The following is a 6,901-nucleotide window of genomic DNA, read 5'->3' as shown; positions in this document are numbered from 1 at the left end:
CATTCTCTGGAGGAAAGTCTCTTATCCCTGCCATTCTCTGGAGGAAGTCTCTTATCTGCCATCTCTGGAGGAAGTCTCTTAACTTAGAATAGTGTGGACAACTATAAATACCTCGGTGTCTGGTTAGCTCGTAAACTCTCCTTCCAGACCACATTAAGCATCTCCAATCCAAAATTAAATCTAGAATCGGCTTCCTATTTCGCAACAAAGCCTTCTTCACTCACGCTGCCAAACTTACCCTCGTAAAACTGACCATCCTACCGATCCTTGACTTCGGCGATGTCATTTACAAAATAGCCTCCAACACCCTACTCAATAAATTGGATGCAGTCTATCACAGTGCCATCCGTTTTGTCACCAAAGCCATATACTACCCACCACTGCGACCTGTACGCTCTCGTTGGCTGGCCCTCGCTACATATTCGTCGCCAAACTCACTGGCTCCAGGTCATCTATAAGTCTACTAGGTAAAGCCCTCCTTATCTTCAATCTTATCCCTGCCATTCTCTGGAGGAAGTCTCTTATCCCTGCCATTCTCTGGAGGAAGTCTCTTATCCCTGCCATTCTCTGGAGGAAGTCTCTTAACTTAGAATATGTGGACAACTATAAATACCTCGGTGTCTGGTTAGACTGTAAACTCTCCTTCCAGACTCACATTAAGCATCTCCAATCCAAAATTAAATCTAGAATCGGCTTCCTATTTCGCAACAAAGCCTTCTTCACTCACGCTGCCAAACTTACCCTCGTAAAACTGACCATCCTACCGATCCTTGACTTCGGCGATGTCATTTACAAAATAGCCTCCAACACCCTACTCAATAAATTGGATGCAGTCTATCACAGTGCCATCCGTTTTGTCACCAAAGCCCCATATACTACCCACCACTGCGACCTGTACGCTCTCGTTGGCTGGCCCTCGCTACATATTCGTCGCCAAACTCACTGGCTCCAGGTCATCTATAAGTCTACTAGGTAAAGCCCCTCCTTATCTCAGCTCACTGGTCACCATAGCAACACCCACCCATAGCACGCGCTCCAGCAGGTATATCTCTCTGGTCATCCCCAAAGCCAACACTTCCTTTGGCTGCCTTTCCTTCCAGTTCTCTGCTGCCAATGACTGGAACAAATTGCAAAAATCACTGAAGCTGGAGTCTTAAATCTCCCTCACTAACTTCAAGCATCGGCTGTCAGAGCAGCTTACTGATCACTGTACCTGTACACAGCCCATCTGTAAATAGCACACCCAACTACCTCATCCCCATATTATTATTTATCCTCTTGCTTTTTTGCACACAGTATTTCTACTTGCACATCATCATCTGCACATCTATCACTCCAGTGTTTAATTGCTAAATTGTAATTATTTCGCCTCTATGGCCTATTTATTGTCTTACCTCCCTAATCTTCTACATTTGCACACACTGTATATAGATTATTCTATTGTGTAATTGACTGTACGTTTGTCTATCTCATTGGCCAGGTCGCAGTTGTAAATGAGAACTTGTTCTCCACTGGCCTACCTGGTGAAATAAAGGTGAAATAAATGTTTAAAAAATAATGTAACTAGGCAAGTCAGTTAAGAACAAATTCTTATTTACAATGACGGCCTATACCCCGGCCAAACCCGGACGACGCTGGGCCAATTGTGCGCCGCCCTATGGGACTCCCGATCACGGCCGGATGTGATACAGCCTGGTACATTCCACAGTCCTACACTCCTCTGGGATTCTCAGACCTGTCCCAGCAGAACTCACTGTGTGTGTGTGTGTGTGTGTGTGTGTGTGTGTGTGTGTGTGTGTGTGTGTGTGGTTGTGTGTGTGTGTGTGGTGGTGTGTGTGTGTGTGTGTGTGTGTGTGTGTGTGTGTGTGTGTGTGTGGTGTGTGTGTGTGTGTGGTGTGTGTGTGTGTGTGTGTTTAATAGCTCCTTTCAGACGTGTAGTGGCAAGTCTAAATCACACACACACACACACACACACGTTCTCTGGACTGTCTCTCCTCCATCTCTCTTTCTCTCCATCTCTCTTTCTCTCCATCTCTCTCTCCTCATCTCTCTTTCTCTCCATCTCTCTCTCCTCCATCTCTCTTTCTCCCTCACTCTCTCTCCTCCATCTCTCTTTCTCTCCATCTTTCCCTCTCTCCATCTCTCTTTCTCTCCATCTCTCTCTCCTCCATCTTCTCTCCTCCATCTCTCTTCTCTCCATCTCTTCTCTTCCTCCAGCTCTCTTCCTCCATCTCTCTTTTCTCTCCATCTCTCTTCTCCCTCCATCTCTCTTTTCTCCATCTCTCTCTCGCTCCATCTCTCTCTCCTCCATCTCTCTTTCTCCCTCCATCTTCTCTCCTCCAGCTTCTTCTCTCCCTCCATCTGTCTCTTCTCTCCATGCTCTCTCTCCTCCATCTTCTTTTCCATCTCTCTCTCCTCCATCTCTCTCTCCTCCATCTCTCTTCTCTCCATCTCTCTTTCTCTTCTCCTCCTCTTACATCATCGCACATGAGAGACAGTGAGGGAGAACACACTGAGACTAGCTGTGGACACATTCACCTGAAATTGTTCTAAAGACACATAGACTAGCCAGTGCCTGAACTATGGTGAATAAGGAGAAAGTTGATCAATGAACACAGCATTCACTTCCTGTAGCTAACAGTAAACTGGCTTCCTGACTCAGTTAGAGAGAATGAAGATGAGAGAGGAGAGGATGTGGTCACACACACACACACAACACACACCCTTTAACTAGGAGAGTTGTTACCCTCTTCTAACCCACAGTTAGAAGTGTTAGTCTGCTAAATTGTAATAACTTCCTACAATGGCCTATTTATTACATCCTCACGCCATTTGCACACATATGTATATAGAGCTTTCTTTTTTTTCCTATTGTGTAATTGATTGTCAATTGCTTATCCCATGTGTAACTCTGTGTTGTAGTCTGTGTCACACTGCTTTGCTTTATCTTGGGCCAGGTCGCAGTTGTAATGAGAACTTGTTCTGAACTGGCCGACCTGGTTAAATAAATTTTTTTAGTTTTTTTAAATAGCTGTCTTTCTGGCAGTGGTCTGATTGGTCAGCTGGCTACTTAGAGAGGAGAGAGAGAGAGAGAGAGAGAGAGATGAGAGAGAGAGAGAGAGAGAGAGAGAGAGAGAGAGAGAGAGAGAGAGACAGAGAGAGAGAGAGAGAGAGAGAGAGAGAGAGAGAGAGAGACAGAAATACATCTTGATTAACTCACATTTCTACTGGGTGAAATAATATAGTGAAGTCATCAACAGCAGCAAGATTTGTGTTTCAGAAAAGGGCAACCAGTGAAGAACAATCACCATTGTAAATAACAACCCATATTTATGTTCATTTATTTTTCCCTTTTTGTACTTTAAACTATTTGTACATCGTTACATCGTGAGTGTAATGTTATGGTTCATTTTTAGATATTTATTACATTCCTGTTTATTATCTATTTTCACTTGCTTTGGCAATGTTAATTATCAACTGCTCAAAAAATAAAGGGAACACTTAAACAACACAATGTAACTCCAAGTCAATCACACTTCTATGAAATCAAACTGTCCACTTAGGAAGCAACACTGATTGACAATACATTTCACATGCTGTTGTGCAAATGGAATAGACAAAAGGTGGAAAATTTATAGGCAATTAGCAAGACACCCCAAAAAAGGAGTGATTCTGCAGGTGGTGACCACAGACAACTTCTCAGTTCCTATGCTTCCTGGCTGATGTTTTTGGTCACTTTTGAATGCTGGCGGTGCTCCTCACTCTAGTGGTAGCATGAGACGGAGTCTACAACCCACACAAGTGGCTCAGGTAGTTGCAGTTCATCCAGGATGGCACATCAATGCGAGCTGTGGCAAAAAGGTTTGCTGTGTCTGTCAGCGTAGTGGTCCAGAGCATGGAGGCGCTACCAGGAGACAGGCCAGTACATCAGGAGACGTGGAGGAGGCCGTAGGAGGGAACAACCCAGCAGCAGGACCGCTACCTCCGGCCTTTGTGCAAGGAGGTGCACTGCCAGAGCCCTGCAAAATGACCTCCAGCAGGCCAACAATGTTGCATATGTCAGCATATGGTCTCAACAAGGGTCTGAGGATCTCATCTCGGTACTAATTGCAGTCAGGCTACCTCTGCGAGCACAATGGAGGGCTGTGCGGCCCCACAAAGAAATGCCACCCCACACGAATGACTGACCCACGCCAAACCGGTCATGCTGGAGGATGTTGCAGGCGGCAGAACATTCTCCACGGCGTCTCCAGACTCTGTCAGGTCTGTCACATGTGCTCATTGTGCTCAGTGTGAACCTGCTTTCATCTGTGAGAGCACAGGGCGCCAGTGGCGAATTGCCAATCTTGGTGTTCTCTGGCAAATGCCAAACGTCCTGCACGGTGCTGGGCTGTAAGCACAACCCCCACCTGTGGACGTCGGGCCTCATACCACCCTCATGGAGTCTGTTTCTGACCGTTTGAGCAGACACATGCAGCATTTGTGGCCTGCTGGAGGTTCATTTTGCAGGGCTCTGGCAGTGCACCTCCTTGCACAAGGCGAGGTAGCGGTCTGCTGCTGGGTTGTTGCTCACAGCCTGCCTCCACGTCTCCTGATGTACTGGCCTGTCTCCTGGGTAGCGCGCTCCATGCTCTGGACACTACGCTGACAGACACAGCAAACCTTTTTCCCAGCTCGCATTGATGTGCCATCCTGGATGAACTGCCACTACTGAGCCACTTGTGTGGGTTGTAAGACCTCGTCTCATGCTACCACTAAGAGTGAGAGCACCGCCAGCATTCAAAAGTGACCAAAACATCAGCAGGAAGCATAGGAACTGAGAAGTTGTCTTGTGGTCACCACCTGCAGAATCACTCCTTTTTGGGGGTGTCTTGCTAATTGCCTATAATGTTCCACCTTTTGTCTATTCCATTTGCACAACAGCATGGTGAAATGTATTGTCAATCAGTGTTGCTTTCCTAAGTGGACAGTTTGGATTTCATAGAAGTGTGATTGACTTGGAGTTACATTGTGTTGTTTAAGTGTTCCCTTTATTTTTTTGAGCAGTGTTGTTTCCCATGGCAATAAAGCTCTTTGAATTGAATTGAGAGACAAGAGACGTAATGGGTGCTGCAGCACCCCCTGGTGGTGAGATGGTAAAACTGCAGAGGCGCGCCAGGACTGAGCACCAAGGAGAGAATCACCTCAATGAACCAATGTGCAGAGTTTATGGGTCAGGGCACTGAGGATGACAGCCAAGGTTTTGAATGAAAATACAGTTTAATTAAGTAAATGAATACATAGACAATACAAGTTTAAAACAAAATACGTAATATACTAACTATAACTTGTAACATTGATAAAACAACATAAAATAATAAATTATAAAAAATTATTTTCTGAAGAAAATATCTCAGACAAACAAACCGGCCCTCCTCTCTGTGATTAATTACAATTTATTTTTGTGTCAAATCGCCAGTTGGGGCAACCATCCCTCTCCCTCTCCCTCTCCTCCCCCCCCCCCCCGCCCTCCCCCCCCCCCCCCCCCCTCCGCTCCCTCTCTCTCCCCCTCTCTCTCTGTCTCTCCCCCTATCTCTCCCTCTCTCTGTCTCTCCCCCCCTCCTTCGCTCTCTCCCTGTCTTTCCAGAACGCTATATTATGGGATTGAGTTTTGGGCTGTTCTAGGTGTCGGGACTTTCATTAATCTGATGATCATTAATCTGATGACTGTTATTGATTTAATCCACTAACTAGGTTTAATTGTTACCTGACTATTTTAATCATCTGTAACAATTTAACTCATTAGGGGGTTTGGGGCACCACGGAAGAAGTTCTTTAGAAAATATGAGTTATATATATTGAATAACAGTCACGTATTAATCATTACCAGTCCTATTCTTGAAGTCGTAAACCTTCTTGATCTGATTATTTCAGAACAAACACAAGATTCGCGTTTAATTTATTTATTTACTAAACTAAGTAATAACACAGAATGCACGTACACGAGACAAAGTCCCGAGTGGACTGACCAGATATGATGACTTGTCACATCATAGATGGGGCAAGTGGGAAAGAGAGACAGAAATAAATGGACAAAGAGAATGACTTATCATACATTTGGTAACTACCTCACATAACCATTTACTTTGTAACATGAACCCGCCTCCTGTTTTTGAAATAATGGCATGCCTATGACAACCATACCCCTAACTCTTAGCGCCCAGATGAGAGCTATGCTGCTAGCATCTATGACACCAACCCTAACTCTTAGGCCCCAGAGAAGAGAGCTATGCTGCTAGCATGCTATGCACCAACCCTAACTCCTTAAGCCCCAAGAGAGAGAGTGCTATGCTGCTGATGCTATGACCACCAACCTTCTAACTCTTAGGCCCAGAGAGAGTGCTATGCTGCCTAGCCATGCTATGACACCAAAACGCCTAACTCTTAGGCTCCGAGAGAGAGAGCTATTGCCTGCTGCATGCTATGACACCAACCTAACTCCTTAGGCCCCCAGAGAAGTGCTATGCTGCTGCATGCTATGACACCAACCCTAACTCTTAGGCCCCCAGAGAGAGTGCTATGCTGCTAGCATGCTATGACACCAATCCTAACTCTTAGGCCCCAGAGAGAGAGTATGCTGCTTGGCATCTATGACACACTCTACACTCTAGAGCCCCAGAGAGAGCGTGCATGCTGCTAGCAATGCTATGACACACAACCCTAACTTCTTAGGCTCCAGAGAGAGAGAGCTATGCTGCTCAGCATGCTATTGACACAAACCCTAAATCTTAGGACCCAGAGAGAGAGCTTATTGCGCTAGCATGCTATGCACCAACCTAACTCTTAGGCCCAGAGAGAGAGAGCTATGCTGCAAGCATGCTATGACACCAACCCTAATCTCTAGGCCCAGAGAGAGAGCTAT

This window comes from Salvelinus sp. IW2-2015, unplaced genomic scaffold, assembly GCF_002910315.2.
Source record: "Salvelinus sp. IW2-2015 unplaced genomic scaffold, ASM291031v2 Un_scaffold6204, whole genome shotgun sequence".
NCBI classification, from domain to species: Eukaryota; Metazoa; Chordata; class Actinopteri; order Salmoniformes; family Salmonidae; genus Salvelinus; species Salvelinus sp. IW2-2015.
Note: the sequence above shows the minus strand (reverse complement) of the source record.